Below are 16,429 nucleotides of genomic sequence, written 5' to 3'. Positions count from 1 at the left end.
GCAGTGCCCTCCCCCACGTGCCAGGCAGTGCCTTCCCCTACGTGCCGTGGCAGCGCCTTCCCCCATGTGCCATGCAGCACCTTCCCCTACGTGCCATGTGGCACCTTCCCCCACGTGCCAGGCAGCGCCTTCCCTACATGCCATGGCAGCACCTTCCCCTACGTCCCATGCAGCGCCTTCCCCCGGGGCCTGTGCCCTGCAAGCAGTGCTGGGCGCCCACCTGCCATGCCCCACGAAACACCAGAGGGGACAGCCGAGGCCAAGGTCCAGGCCCAGGCCAGGCGCCCGGGCAGGCAGGGCCCTGCCGCACACACCTCACCGACAGTATCTCCGCAGCCGAGGTGCCTGGACCTTGGAATGAGCCGATCGGTTGGCAGCCAGTTACCAGTTAGGCAACTCGCTTCTCCCAGGCACCCTCCCTGCCACAGCTCGGGACACTGATTTGTGCCCAGTCTACCTTTTTAGGAAGGTTTAATGCATAAAAAAAGCATGTCATTGTTTCATGCAAGCTTTTTAACAAACTGAGAAAACTGTGACCGGTCCCAGGGACACTCCTGGGGGTTATCGCTCAAGTAGTTTAGGTAGAAGTTCTCAATGCTTCAGGACAGCAGCCACGTAGTAGCAGCTCTGGCTCAGGAGAGATTTCTACTATTAACAAGTTGTTCTGGAACTGCCTGTTACAAAATTTCTTATATATCCCTGTAGTGGACAGAGACAGTACATTTTTTAAGAGGTATATTTTTTTTTAGCAGATTCTCATTTGGACCTCTGTGGAACTGCGCTGAATTACATGAGCTGAGACACTGTCCCCGATTCCAAATTTTCTGAAACCAGAATTTTGCACTGTGTGTGCCAGGCGGTCTGGGTGACAGCGCTATGAAGGAGGTATGGTTAAAGATACTCCACAAGCAGTGAAACTCATTTGGATAAATTCTTCATAAACAACTTCCATACCACAACACACAAAGCATCTAGCAAAAAAAAAAAAAAATGCCAGCAGCATAACCAACCACCAGGGGGAAAAAAAAAAAATTCTAGAGCACGCTACAATCACATAAACTCTTCTATTGGTAAACCTAAATATCACTCTTTCTGAATTAGGGCCTGAATAGCTAAGATTATTTTAATACTTCCTTCATACTTGGCTGGTGGCAGCTGAAACTGCCCCAGTGCAATTTAGTTGCAGGTTGTTCCCAACAACAGTCCTCATCTGCATGGGTTACACCACCAGCTGCAGCTGAAGATGCTCCACCCTACCCGCCTTTCCATTTATATGTGCATTTTGGGTCTCTTCCAGAGAAATCAACACCAGATTTCCTTTGCTGCAAAGGGAATCACAACATTCTTCCCTAGGCAGCATCTCTCTCTGCAGCAGAACCGGCACCTCCTATGCTTTCTTCTTCAGCGTGTCTGTTTCTAAACGCAGCTCTAGCAAGGGTTGATTACTGACGGCATTCTGGAATTTTAAGAAGTCTATATATAGACTATATAGAGACTTCTTTATAGGAGATAAATTGGAAACAACTGCAAACTAGGTAAAACAGGTAAATTGAAACAGGTTGCTGGTTTCATCAAAAAGATTTGGCAGTGCTCTGTTGTGGGGTTAATCTCAAAACTGATAATTTTAAGACTTCCTATTTATCAGTAAGAGAAATACAAAGGATTATTTAAATCAGTGTAATTGAACAAACTCGTATTTGCATTAGTTCTTAGGCACATATTTGCATAATCCTGAAAAGTTCAAGGATTTCCTCGATAATTCCATTAAGAATTATTCCCTGTTGTCAATCCTCTGCAGAATGAAAGTCCTGCTCTATTTCTGAGAGGCAGCCAAAACTGTTCCTCAAGGAGTGATGCATTCATAAAGCTCTAGTTTAAAAGGAAAAAAAAAAAAGTTTCTAAACTAGAGTGTTACCGATCAAAGATCACAAGAGCTAGAAGGGCATACGAGCAGTAAGACCAGAGGTCACGTACGTTTGGAACTGTACGTAGAGCACTTGAAGGACCGTTCCAGATTTTGTGTACATTCTTGTGATGTACAGACCCAGCCAGAAAGTCTGATCTTTGTTCACATCAAGTCTGATAAAGCTTAGCCAAATACTAACAGTCAAATTCTCTTTCTCAAACTGAAAGAACAATCTGTTTGTACACTCTAAACCAAGTATTTTCCAGCAGTACTTCACGGTCCTGATTCACTATTGTTTGGGTTTTTTTCCTGCTTTTCTTACACCTGTGTAATGTTACCGTCACATTTAAACCAGCACAAGGTGCCAGCACAGCAGGTGGTGACTGGCAGTGGGACGGATGACACATAATTACCTTCTCCAAACTTCCAAAGGGCCAAATCCTCTCTGAAGTGGGTTTCCCTTCAGAAATTCAGTGAAGCTATAATTAATTATATCAAAGCTGGCATGATTTGTAATCATATCTACTATTTACTTATCTCAAAGTCAGAAGAACCCTCTCTGTTTACTGTTACTCAAACCAATTGAAATAAATCTATTTGAAAATAGCAGCCCTATTGTAATTCTGTCGTTTGGCAGGTAAAATAGATTCACCCATCCCTTGGAATAATATTTGCACCCTTTTTCTCTCAACTCTTAGTTGGATTACAGGATTTTAAAATGATATCCTGTAACTAAACACCTTCGAATGAAATTACATATAGCAATGGATATATCTAGGAGATGTACCTAGGCAGATATGTAAAAATATGGGCCTGACACATTTTTTCATGTATTTTCCCTAAGTAATTCCCTCCACTGTGGTAAGTGAATTCCCAGCAGTTCTATTTGTTCATTTTCGGCCAGGCAGATTCAAACGCTCACAGTCACTATATTTTAACTTTAATTTTAATTACAGATCAACAGGATGCTGAGCTAGATACTCAGATTTCAACATTGCCAGCTCAGGAATCCTGCAGTTCTCATCAGTTCTGTGCTCTTGCAAATACTAAAAGGGAATTCAGGGATTAGAGTTCTAGCAACACAGTCAAAGGGCACTGTGAAGACTGAAAACCACAGAAGCCAAATAAAAAATACACTGTTTGGCTTAAAAGTCTTGAGATAATATAGCCTGAATCTCATCAATCTGCAGGCCTCAACTCATTTTTGAAAGTTTGGATTCATAGTAAAAAAGTTTCTAAAATTACAGAATTAAAAAAAGGCCTTTCCTTTAAGGCACATCGGCCAAAATACCTTGTACTGGTACAGTAAAACATTCAATGGGAAAAGTGGGATCTCAAGTTTTACAAAAGAGTTTGCCTGTGCAATTGTAATAGTTTAATAGTGAATTACAAGTGCTAGGGGCATGATACGGACGTCACAGTACGAGAGGTGTAATGGCATTGCCACGGTAAATCAATCACAACCTGCTTCTCTCCCGAGGCGGCACGACTGGTCGGTACCGTTTGTGTGTTGTTTACCGTCGTCAGAGTACTGGCTCACGCAAAAGGTTAACGTTACACAACAGATTTCACCCAGTAAGACGTATTACTTGTCCGACAACCCTCCTAGCCAGTTCGTTAGCTCTCTCTGTGAAACTGTAAAATCCCCTCTTTCCGATAAGAAATGTGATACGTTTGCTCCTTAGGACTAACATTGTTTAAGCAAGTATCTTTAAAAACAAAATCTCTGTAATAAAATAATCGGATTAAAATCTCACTGCGTACATTTTCAAGTACTAATACACAGAGATATTTAAGCATCTTAGAATAAAAATTCTCCAGAATGGAGATATGCAGATGAAATTATCTTCAGTTCATAGTTGCTCATTAGAAAAATCAAGCTTAAAAAAATTCCTCTAATACTTCAGAAATATTATCTGTCCCCATCTTGTCTGAGTCGGGTCAAGACTATTTGGATCCCATTTCTAGTGTCAAAGCTTGAAGTTATTTTGAATCTAAAGTTTTAGCCTAGGGCCATCTGTAATTTCCCCTTAGTAAACAGGCTTCTACCTTAGAAATCCAGTTGTAGCTGTTGGGCTACATCTTTGGATGGTATGAAGTGAGCTAGTGCCTGGAGAGCTGAGGCAGCCTATAGCAGCTGTGGACATGACTCAAAGTACCCAAGATACAGAGATAGGAGGAAATAAACTTTCTCAGAAGAGAGCCGTGTTCATTGTGAAGACAAATACTGCCCACATTGCCCCACATTGCTCAAATAATCTTTACCAGAAGAGTCGTCTTCTGGAAAACATACAGATCTTTTACAATTTTGGAAAAAAAAAAAAATTTTTAAAAAGCAAAATGCACTACACATTCTTATCATTAAAACTTCATTTTGTAAGAAAAGGGAAGTTCAGAAGTTGAGAGTTCTTTTTCGAGATAGCCTTTTTTTGAACTGTAGCATCATAAAAAAGTATTTTTACATTTACAAATTCAAAGTGAAACCTTTCAGCTATTGTCCCCAAGTCTTGCAAACACACTTAGAAATTTAAATTTTCTATTGTTCCAAAATCAGATCAATGTCAACCTTGAAGTCACAAAATTATTGATGAAATAACTAACGTTTTGTAGGAACATGCCTAGTAGAGACCTCTTACCTGGTGATGACCTTTAAATCCACCAGAGGATCCCAGGGGAGGGTCAGTACACGACTGAAAGCTCCAAGCTCAGATTATATTGGCATATCTGCATTGAATTGTGTGTATCTAAAGAACAAGGGTTACCACAGAGTAAAGGAGAAGCAGTCATATGTCAATATTAGTATGATTAGATAAGCAGAGTAGTGTCAGCAGGATGTCTGAGACACAACATGCTGGCGCATTTTACAGCCTGGATTCTTCAGGGATCTAGATGAACTCTGTGAGCGAGCCATGCTAAACCAACTGCAGGAGTCATTTAGGTTTTTCTTCCTCATAATCCAGTAGGGAGAAATAGCAGGGTTTCTGGGGAGGGACCAGAAAAGCCTTACCAGCTCCCAGTACAGGACCTGTGAAGAAAACAATTGTTGTGGACACTTTTCTAGATCAGTGGCCTTCAACACCTCATTCACTTTGTTTATTGGAAATACAACTCCTAAACGAGCTCGAATAAGTGAATTCTTTCTAAAAACATGAAAACTCAGCTCTGAGTTTGCAAATCATGCCAGCGTGCTTAGCATATCTCCAAAACAGCTGCTGTACAGGCCCCTGGGATTGGCAAACGTGCACTGAACCCAGCTTAATTTTTCAACAATGACTAATTTGATAGAGGGGAGAGAAGGTGCTATAAGATAGAAGACATCTTACTTCAGAGGAAAACCACAGTTACAGCTAACAATTTCCTAGTTTGGGATGCAGGGAGTTATCACACAGAATCAGGCCATACCTGCCTTCAGTTACTTCTCTTCTACACACTGACTGAAAATTGACATTTTAGAAGTTCTAATTAACAGACAGCACTCCAAGCCTGCACGAATTCTTAAGTACTGTCACATGCCAAGTTTAAATTCAAGATATACTTAAAACTGTGGTGCTTTGATCTGTAAAAATAATATCCCCCAAAGGACAAAGTTTTTGAATTTGAGACATGGCTCTCAGTCAAATACTAGTTCAGTCACTTGGGGAGTATCAGTTGAAGACAGAGAGCATCTCAGTTTTAACTGCATTCTGAAAGTATTTTTGTGTCTAACTGCAGATATCCGCAAGTAACAAAGTGTGTTAACATGATTTCAAAGATATTTCGTATCGTTCTGTTTCAAGACCAGCAGGATTATCACAATGGAGCACCAGAGTTGCATGCGGTTAGTTCATGACACCTTTTGAACTCTGTGCTTTCATGAACTGGTTACAGATATTTATAGACTAGATTAATATTCAAACTCTGCCTGGTATGAAAGCAGGTTTTGCTTTGTTGAAAAGTATTAGAAAATAGGTTTTCTAAAATTCTCACAGCTCATAATTATGCTGTAGAATATAGCCACAGGATGCCTTTCGGGCTAGGTAAGAACTAAATAGGATTGCATATTCATAGTGATAATAAAAACATTCAGGAACATCAGACAGGACTTTATAAAATGAAAGAGAAACGGGTATGAACCCTTCCATACAGGTATGATGGTTCGGTATGAGGTTGCCTACAGACAACCTCACCAAGTTTGGATTTCATACACGTCAAGGTGAAGCATCAAAAGGAGTGTGACCAGCAGGTCGAGGGAGGGGATTCTCCACCTCTACTCTGCTCTCCTGAGACTCCACCTGCAGTGCTGCGTTCAGCTCTGGAGTCCCCAACACAAGAAGGACTTGGAACTGCTGGAGCGAGTCCAGAAGAGAGCCACGAAGATGATCTGAGGGCTGGAGCACCTCTGCTATGAAGACAGGCTGAGAGAGTTGGGGCTGTTCAGCCTGGAGAAGAGAAGGCTCCAGGGTGCTCTTATCGCAGCCTTCCAGTACTTAAAGGGGGCCTACAGGAAAGCTGGAGAGGGACTTTTTACAAGGGCGTGTAGTGATAGGACAAGGGGCAATGGATTTAAACTGAAAGAGGGCAGATTTAGATTAGATATAAGGAAGACATTTTTCAGTCAGAGGGTGGTGAGGCACTGGAACAGGTTGCCCAGAGAAGCTGTAGATGCCCCATCCCTGGAAGTGTTCAAGGCCAGGCTGGATGAGGCTTTGGGCAACCTGGTGTAGTGGAGGGTGTCCCTGCCCATGGCAGGGGGGTTGGAACTAGATGATCTTTGAGGTCCCTTCCAACCCGAACCATTCTATGATTATATAATTCTATGATTCTAATGCCATACGCAGAAGAGCACACGAGATCAACCAAAGGCAGTTCCTATTTCATCTTGATGTTATTCAAATCAGAAGCATTACATGTATGAATTATTATGGACTTAGTTCACACAACAGTGGAATCTATTTCCATGCTTGTTTCACTAAATATGAGTGCATAAACACAGACAAGATAGGTGTTTAGAATCCTACCACTAAATAATTTATAGGAAAATCCATTATGTGCAGACAGAGGTACAAGGACACCCATAGGCTGCGAACAACACTTGAAATATAGTATCTCGTTGATTTTTGAAATCAATCTTTGAAATCATGTTAACACACTTTGTTACTTGCATATCTGCAGTTAGACACAAAAATACTTTCAGAATGCAGTTAAAACTGAGATGCTTTCTGTGTTCAACTGATATCTCCCCAAATGACTGAACTAATATTTGAACACTTGAAATCTGAAGTATCTAGTTAAGGAAAAAGAAAAGATTATATTCAGTGTTACAGTAAACAGAATTTGCAAATTTTTTAAAAGTTATCTTGGGAACCTGAAAGCTAGTAGTAACTCATGTACTTCAAATACTTTTAGAATGCAAATCCTAGATCCTTAAAGGAAAATACACACAATTTAGCGAGACAGATTGCTCTGATTGTTTTCAGTGTTACGCACGTTTTCACAAAGGGCATGGATGCGTCTGACTTCAGGGATTTAATTGAGCTGACGCTAAAAATCAGTGGAGTGGAACAAGCCCTATCAAAGGGTGACACTGACACTAGGCCTTCCTTCAGCAGTTAGAGCAGAAACACCAAACAAATACCGGTTTCAGTTACATGTGTAAATCAATAAATAGGTTCGACTTACGTAAGAGCACGTTCCAGAGCTCGCTAGAATTTATGGGGAAAACCCCCCTCTGTGAGGGTTCCTCACATGCAGAAAGAAACACTACGTCCAGTAGCAAGTAGCTGTTCCTCAGTGTTCATTCCCTGGTTTCTCCTTTCTCTCCTCAACAAATTTTCTAGTCAAGCAGAATATTTCAGCATCCACCCTTCCCACAGTGCCCTGTTTTCCAAGATGTGTCACTCTGTTGAGCAAAGTACGAGAGGATATACAAAATTCCTATATTCCTTTGGCATTCCCACTTATCACTTAAGTTGTGTATATGCACAGTGGCATTTCAGTATTATTTGACTAACTTGTCTGCAACAGCCTTTGGCAGTGCGAAGTATAATTTTCAACCTTCTTTCACTGGCACTCAAAGTGCCAAAATGTTAATGGAACAGTTATTTCTGACAAGGAAGTATTTAACATATATCTATCTAGATGGTGGTTGTGATTTTCCAATTTGAATGCTTACTGTTTATGTAAGAACTTCTAATGCCATTTCTAACTTTATCGTGGCACATCTGTTCTAAGAGTTTTATTTAGTGCTGGAGTTGGATGTTACAGCCTTGTGTGTGTGTTTGGGGTTTTCTGGGGCCAGGGTTTGAGGAAAACTATTTGTAAAAGTGACAGCAGATTCTTTTCATATTCAACTTTTTTTTTTTCTTTAAAACCTTGTAGTCTCTTTTAGGTCTAATACCATAAAGCCTAGCTTATTGATGCAGGAGTACTGCCAGCTCTACAACAATGTACCAGAGCATTGATTTTAAAGGAGTAATGAGCTTACAGAACTGGAAAGGTTCTATGACTAAAAAAAAAAATATGCTTTAAGAAAAAGGTTTTGGAAGCTGTATGTTAACTTACTATCAGGTCAGAATGTAAAAAACCTCCACAGAAGCATTGCCTTTGTTTACCACAACTCAAGCATAGAAAGGAGTGACTCAAACCTGAAAAAGTAAAAAAAAAAAAAAAAAAAAAAAAAAGGTGAAGAAAAACAAACAAACAAAAACCACCACAACCTTCCTAAAGTATATTTACTATCAGTTGTGGAATAGAAAGTGTTAAAATTGCAAAAGGATAACACAGTACAAATATTTGGCAGAGGATACTTCCTGAACGGGTTACAGAATAATAAAAAAAAAAGGTTCAGGGATTTGCAATCGCAGGTGACATGAAAAAATTCACAAAAGAAATCAGAGAACTAGTTCACTACCATTCACTTAGGGAAGCTGGCTGCAGAAGCGTTCGATAATTTTACAGCTCAATTCATACATTACCATCCTAACCCTAAAACGCTGTAGAGGATTTATAGTCAATTAGCAGTTTTAAAGGTCTTTGAAGACTAAATACATTATGTTAAGTCCTTTGAGTCAATTTATGCTCTTCTGGTATAAATCAGAGCAGAACATCTCCAGCAAAGCAGAACAGAGGATGAATTAGAATCATGATGTAGAAGTCAAAAATCAAGAGAGTCCCACGGTCTGTATTTGCTTGACCTACAAAAAGTGTCCTCTCATGCAAGGCCAGCAGGGAGAAAAGTAACCTAAGAGTTCAGGTCAGCTTGTTCCCTGGTTTTGTGAGCTTGTGAGGCAAACATGGACAGAGCATTTTTTCAAGCTCTAGGCTGCAGAAGCAGACAATAAATTGCAATTGATGAGAAAATGGCCTCTCTGTATCCACTTGTATAGGTGTCAAAGTATACCAACATGAACAGATTGTAAAATTATTCAATATTATTCAATATTATTCCAAAGTAATTCTTATTTTTAGCACACAGATATGGGAAGAACTGAAAAACTTTGTGAGCAAATGCTAACAAGTGTAAGAGAACCAATTAAAAAAAAAAAAACCAAACAGCCTTAAGCAACTGCCCTAGAAATGGTTCATTTTGCAGGTGGGTATAGACCACCAGACGATAGCAGAGCACAATGCAACCAGTGAAAAAGCTTCATAAGTAAACAATTATCAGTCTGCTCCCGGACACCACGGAGTTTTTGAGATTCCTAACATAGTTGCTGGCAGTTAATTATGATTCTTTAGGAAAGAAAGATTCACTATCCAATCCCTGTAAGTAAACACACTTTCAGTCCTTGCTACCGGGCAACTGAAGCAATAGTTAATAATAATAGTTTAATAGCAATAATAGTTTAATAGCAATAGGCACCTCAAATGTGACCTTCACCTGAGAATCTCAAGAACACTGAGTTTAATGAGTTCATCTTCACAAACTTGTGAGTGAAGGAAATACTACCTCAGTTTTTACAGATTGGGAAACTTACAAATAGTGAAGTTCAATGATTTAAATGAAAAAAAGTGCATGGAATCCACTTTTTTAACTCCTACTGCACACCACCCTTGCTGCTCTATAGCGGAGATGTTCTACAAACACTATTCGGCAAGGACAAGGCTGTGTATAGGATTAAATTCCTAAACAAGAGAAGTAGAAGGGGTGAGCTCAAAATTTGAGGCATGTTAAGCACTTTACCAAGACTTTTTTTTTTTTTTTTAAATAAACCCATTTCAGGACACAGAAGACTCTGTTATTTAAGGACATGCTGTAATTTTATTGCTTACGAGTGAGGACACAAAGTTAAACACTGGTTCACAATAATGTGGAAGAAGCACTAGTATCTCCTATTTCTAGCAACACATTACTTAACTGTAAGAGACGACCCTCCCTAACTATTCCAAACTTCTAGCTGACCTCTTTTGCAGGGAAAGCATTCATCACTAACACCTGTGAGATAAACAACAGGCAAACGATTTCATGTGTGGCAAAGCTGGCACGTCACTGAAATATCTGTCAGGTCAAGCAGCAACCACCAAGATGCTAGGTGAGTTTCCTTCTGAAGACCAGCTGAAGCAGAGCATTAAAACACGATCTTTGGATCTCACAGCATACGAGGGGTAGGAAGGGAAGGATTTGGAAAACATCAAATAACTATTTGTAGAGCAGGAAGGGGTGTTGACTCTGTAACTACATTGCCAGAGGAATCCAAAACTAAATACTGGATCTCAAATGTGGTCCTGCATTTTAATTTTTTCATGCTTTTGTCATTTCCAACATACTCAGTGCAGCAAGAAACATAATGATGCCAAGTCCTGATTTAACCACTCAGTGTTCGAGAAATCTGAAATGATCTCACGCAGACCGGTACCATCAGAAGCTGTCAGAAATAGAAGTGTTTAAGAGAGCAAAACCAACCAACTTATTCCTGCTGTGCCCATTACAGATATTCGCTCAGGGCTAGTAAGCTCAGCATCATGTACTACCTTATTCTGCTCAGACATATAGAGAACAGACTCATTTCTTTGTATTGCTGTATCTTCTACCACTTTCATGTTTCAAATTTTTAGAGAATTTGAACAGTATGGCTAAAGTATCCCACATTACGTCATTAAACACCCAACAACATACACAAGTTTTGCATCGTAAAACTACTAATTCTGTGACATTTTAGGAATTTCCAAGGCCTAAACCTTTAAAGTGCCATGCAATGTCAGATGTGCTTCACTCTGTAAGAGTATTTTACTTGCATTTTAGCTTCCTAGGTTTTTTTTTCACTAAGAGATGTTTAAAATTTTTGTTGTGATGAAAAATAATGCTTGAATTATAGCTCAGTTATTAACCCTACAACACAAATTCAAAACGGATTTGCTTATACCTATCTAGGTGATTGAAAGTAACATAAACAAAGTTCAGATAATTTAGTGATGAGTATACATACCTTTATTTACAGAGAAGAGATTCTGTCACGGTGTCAGCTAATACATATTGCAACTACGTACTAAAATACTTGCATCTCAATACTTCCATCTTCCCAGCCACACTATTTTCCTTCCTGCTTGTAAAGCAAACCCTTCCCCTCTCCGTCCTTCACTTGACTTGGTAGTAAGTACTAGGACAGTGTCTGAAGTTCGGAAAAAAACCCTCCCTTGTCCTGAGAATACAAGGGGTGGAGGAGGATGCAGCTAAAGGAATAGGTTGTTCCCAGTGCCTTACGCCTCCCCCTTTGACAAAAGCCAAAGCAAAGGACACTAAAAAAGCCATTCAAGGGCAGCTGCTCCTGGGTCTCTTGTCTCCAGCTCCTTCTCCATACTTTGTTAGGGACTTTTCTGGCAAGTGGACTGAAAATTGAAAGTTATTTCATTGCTTCTATTTTTTTAAAAATAAGATTAGACTTCTCTGAGACATTTTGATAGTTATTACAAATACAGGAAAGAGGCATTAGCCTCATGATGGAAAAGTGCAATAACTAACACCTGCCCTAATACTATTCTCATGCAATGGTGACTTTAACATTGCCAGGCAAAGGTTGTACACACATACAACTTCCCTTTTTGTCTTTTTAATGAAGCAACAGGATTTGACTCCTGGATTATGAAACAGCTGGCAAGGATATGGTCCTCATACACAAATTGGAAGCAGATAGGGATTGATCATAATGCTAAATTGAAGTAGCAATTCATCTTTCTTCAACGAATTTCTCTTCAATTCTTCATCTCCTGATACAAGATTCAAGGAATAAATAACTTAATATTCCCATAGTCCACTAGGCAAAACTGTCAACACTCAAGAAAGACTGCATTAAACAATTGAAACACTTCCAAATGATTTATCCAAAATAAGCTTCTATCAGAAAGCTACCATGAACACTTATTCATCTTAGCTCTTAAAAATGAGCAACTGCTATGGTTTGAAAGCCATTTCACATTCTTGAATTGAAACTTCAGATTTTACATTATTTTAATTTAATATCACTAACTACTACTGTGTTTAACACTGAACAGACTAAGGCTTTGACTCACTAAAACCAAAGAAAAACTTCTTCCATCTTAAGAAGGGCCAGGATTTTGCAGCTTATCTTATAGACAAAGCACTGGACAAGGATGGGGCACTTTCTCTCTCTCTCCTTTTTAATTTGTAACGAGAAATCAAAATGTTTAGATAACAAAGCAACAGAGCTGCAGTGTAAATCAGTTTCATCTCTTCTAGTAGATGCACAGAGACAGCAGACAGGCATGGATATGGACAACAGAGCAGTCACAGATGGCTGTTAAAAGACAAAGGGATGGAGAGGAAAGTCAGAGATGTACATTAACAAGATCTGATAAGCAAGTGTGCTGCTGAGCAGGGAACTGGAAGGGTCAAGAGAAAGTCCATGTGGTTACCTTAAATAGTGTCTCACTTGCTCCCTAGCAAGTTGTACAAAATCAAACATACTTCATGCAGTTATGGCTCATTATTATATTGCATTTTTATTTTAATCTATATTTTTTTAGGGCATTACCTTTTAGTCCTGTTACAGCAAACCCACACTATCAGAGAATACGTGGCACAGCTCCTGCCAAGAGGAGGAGATTCACAGCTACCCTCTTGGCCTGCCCCCACCCTTAATCCCAGCACCCTGCTCATCAACAGCGAGGGCTGTGCCCATGCAGTTTGTTCTGCTCTGACAGGTGCTGGTGTTTGGCAGCATTCCCAGCAAGCAGACAGTTGCAGAGATAGGAAGACTTGGCTGCAAGTCAGAAAGCCAAGCTCATGGAAAGCATCGAAGGACCCAGAAGATTGCAAAGCCCCTTTAAAGATTGTTAAACCCCTTCTGCCCTGGAACAGCCAAAGGCTGCTCTGAACTATGCTGGCTGCCAGCAGTTGCAGGCACTTTTACAGAAGCTCGAATACCAACGAGAAGAAATAATTTGAAATTAAGCATAGCCAAATATTTATCAGAAAACCTAGAGGATGCCCCTTAGTTTTTCATCATCTTCCAGCTCATGACACACTAAATTATTTGGGCTGCCCAAGTCATGCTCTCTGGACTAATTGCAGCTCCACATCTAGCTTGAAGCAATACATCTATAATCTTTCCTCTAAATGAAGTCTAGCCTCCAACATCAGACGCCAGCTCTCCATTTTCTTCCAGAATCACAAAGGCTGTTTTGCTTCCGTTATTTAACAACTGTGCAAGACTGGCAAGACTGAGCTTTCTTTCAATTCACCGTGTTTAAATGCTGAGAACTCTACGTGTAAGCAGCACGCAGAGCAGAAGGGCATGTTATTTCTCATTTTCCTTCCCTCTCCTTGCTCACACATTTCCAGAACATCAGCATAAGAGAAGTCCTCAGTTACTGAGTTTGGGCTAAACTTCAGCAAGAAAGGAGAGTTATCAATTTGAATTGCTTTGTACTTCAGCTTACTAAACTAACGTTCTCGATTACACACAGGCAGTGATGCTCAAACGTTGTTACCATAATCAGGGAAAGAGGCCATGAGAAGTCACTCATGTCTTCTCAGCCACTGTATCTATTTTTGGAACATCACCTTCCCCTGGACTGATGCTATTCCTGCTTACTTACCTTACACTAAACAGTTACGTTACCAGGAGACCTATACATGTAGCCTACCAAACCATATACAGATCGATTCTCCATAAAAATCTGTTAAAAATCTGTTTTAAAAAATCATGATGCTGTCACCCTACCTCAAGTTGCAGTTTTGTCTGTTTGGGCTGGGTTTTGCCATAGAAAATGGGCATCATAGAGAAGCAGCACATTGTTGTCAGGAAAAGCACTGTATACTTCTTAGATCGGAACCACACTAGATTATTTGCAGCTACTTGAAAATTCTAAGAAGATTCATCAAAGCATAAAGATTTTGTCCTTCTAACTAAGACATACAGATCAACATGAATACTTTTCTTCCAAAACTGTACATGCACTTTGCACAAATGTAAAAACTGTAGGAGGTTTAGGATAGTATAAACATGCTACTTTTTGACTCGGACAACCTGAGACTCTGTATGGTAGTCTTAAGTTACTTTAGAACCATACCACTGCATATAGGACAGAACTGTGAAAGAAATCAGGGTAAATATAGACAGATTGGTAGTATTTGTAGTATTTGTCCTTGGCTATGCAAAGTAAAGTCACGATTTATAACAATCATGTAGGCCTTTTATGAATGGAGATAATATTTGATTTATCTTCCAGTCAAGAGTTTGTCAAACTGATGGACTCATTCATAAAATTTAAAATTTCTTCTGTAAGTAGATGAAGAAAGTCTGTCATTACAGTGAAAAGATAAAGTACATCCTGGCAAAGCTATTCTTTTTTACAGTATAGACATCAAATGCTAGTTTTTGTTTTTTTTTTTTCATACACTAAAACCAGTTATTCAACACTTGCTGGGCAAAAAGCTACTGTATCTCACTCACATTGGGGTTAGACACAGCACAGTTTCTAATGCACAGAAAGCTATCCTTAATTAGAGAGTACCCGTGCTGTAAAGTTAGATTAGAATCCAGGATCTGAAAGCCTCCAAATGTGAGTGGAGCACTGGTTTAATTTTAGTGCAGTCTAAGGGGCTGATTTGAAGAAGTTAACCCCAACTCAGCGTCTAAAAGCATACGTACAGCACACGACTAGCTACTCACACCAGTGTGTTAGAGAGAAAATCTGTACTTCTAAACCCTTCGGGGGGGGGACAGGCAGGGTAAACAAGGTCTTTGCATTACCACTTTATTCCCATATTAGACACAGTTAAGAGTGCACACGAGCATTAAAGCAGAGGCACAAAGGCAACCACATTTGCTAAGGAACTAAGGACCTAGTGAAAGAATTCAGCTACGAACACAGACCTGAGTTTCTGCCACACCAACAACGTGTCTTTCAGTCACTTAGTGGGAACACCTAGTACGCCAGCCTTTCACCAAGTACTCATTAAGGAGCCATTAATTACCGTGTATCCAAGTGCTAGAGTATTTCAGTTCCCTCTGCTCTGATGCACCTAGTGTTGTTCTTGATAAACCAGAACTGTAGCTAGTCCTCTGGCTTTATGCCCAACTGTATATTTGTTTTTAGTGATATAACCTGACTGCGCTGGATGTTTTGTAAGAAACATGCTGTTAAAAAGACAACTTGAAACTTTTTGATGTGTTTGGACAGCTGAGAAATTGGCTGTCCCTGTTGTGGCCCTCTCTGCACAAACACAGCAACTCTTGAGTGTGGAGAAAATTGTTTTGATGCTATAAAGCAGGCATTTCAATTTTGTGAAGATTTACTTGAGAAATTAGGCAGTCTGCTGTGCTTCCTCTGGTCTAGTTCCCCAGCACCCTTTTCTTCAGCCCACCTCCTTTTCTTTTTCGATCCCTCTTCCACATCCTTTTCCAACCCAAGCAGGGCTTCTGCTTCTCACCATCACCATCTCCTCTCTCTTGCTGCTGTTTCAGTCCTCCAGCTCCAACTGTGGGCACTGAGACCAAGCTGACAACCCAAGCTGACCCGATCTACAGCTTCTCAGGTGTCCTTAAGCTATGCTACTAGCTCCAGAAACTGGTAAAGGTATGCCAGGACCTGTGCACGTGGGCTCCAAGCCACGACTGCCTCACCTGTGACACAACTATGTCTCAATCATTGGGAGATATTTTATAACTTGCATAAACATAACAACTTGCAGACACATTTTATGGATGCCTACGTTTAGAAAGCATTCTTCCCACGTTAAGGTAAATCAACTTGACGTTTTACTTCTGGATTTTCAAGTAGAGACACCTACTGTGGCATACAGCTTTGCTAGTTTAAGTAAGAATTCAGTGGTTCATACGTATGCTCTCATCAGCCATTCTGTCACTACACCTGCACTCAAACGAAACCTTGGTGAAAAATTAGCTTCAGAGTGGTACCATTCTGAGGTGGTGGTGTTTTCAGGTTTTTTTCGTAAGTGATGATGATAATGCCAGATTTATATGTTATATACACTATCTCCAGGAAACAGCACTTTTCTCTATGTTAATATTGTTGGCAAAGCAGACAGCTAACTATAAAAAACACAGGAAAGCAGGCAGCAGG

The sequence above is a fragment of the Tauraco erythrolophus genome, chromosome 5 (assembly GCF_009769465.1).
Source record: "Tauraco erythrolophus isolate bTauEry1 chromosome 5, bTauEry1.pri, whole genome shotgun sequence".
Taxonomy (NCBI): Eukaryota; Metazoa; Chordata; class Aves; order Musophagiformes; family Musophagidae; genus Tauraco; species Tauraco erythrolophus.
This window is presented reverse-complemented; position numbering follows the sequence as displayed.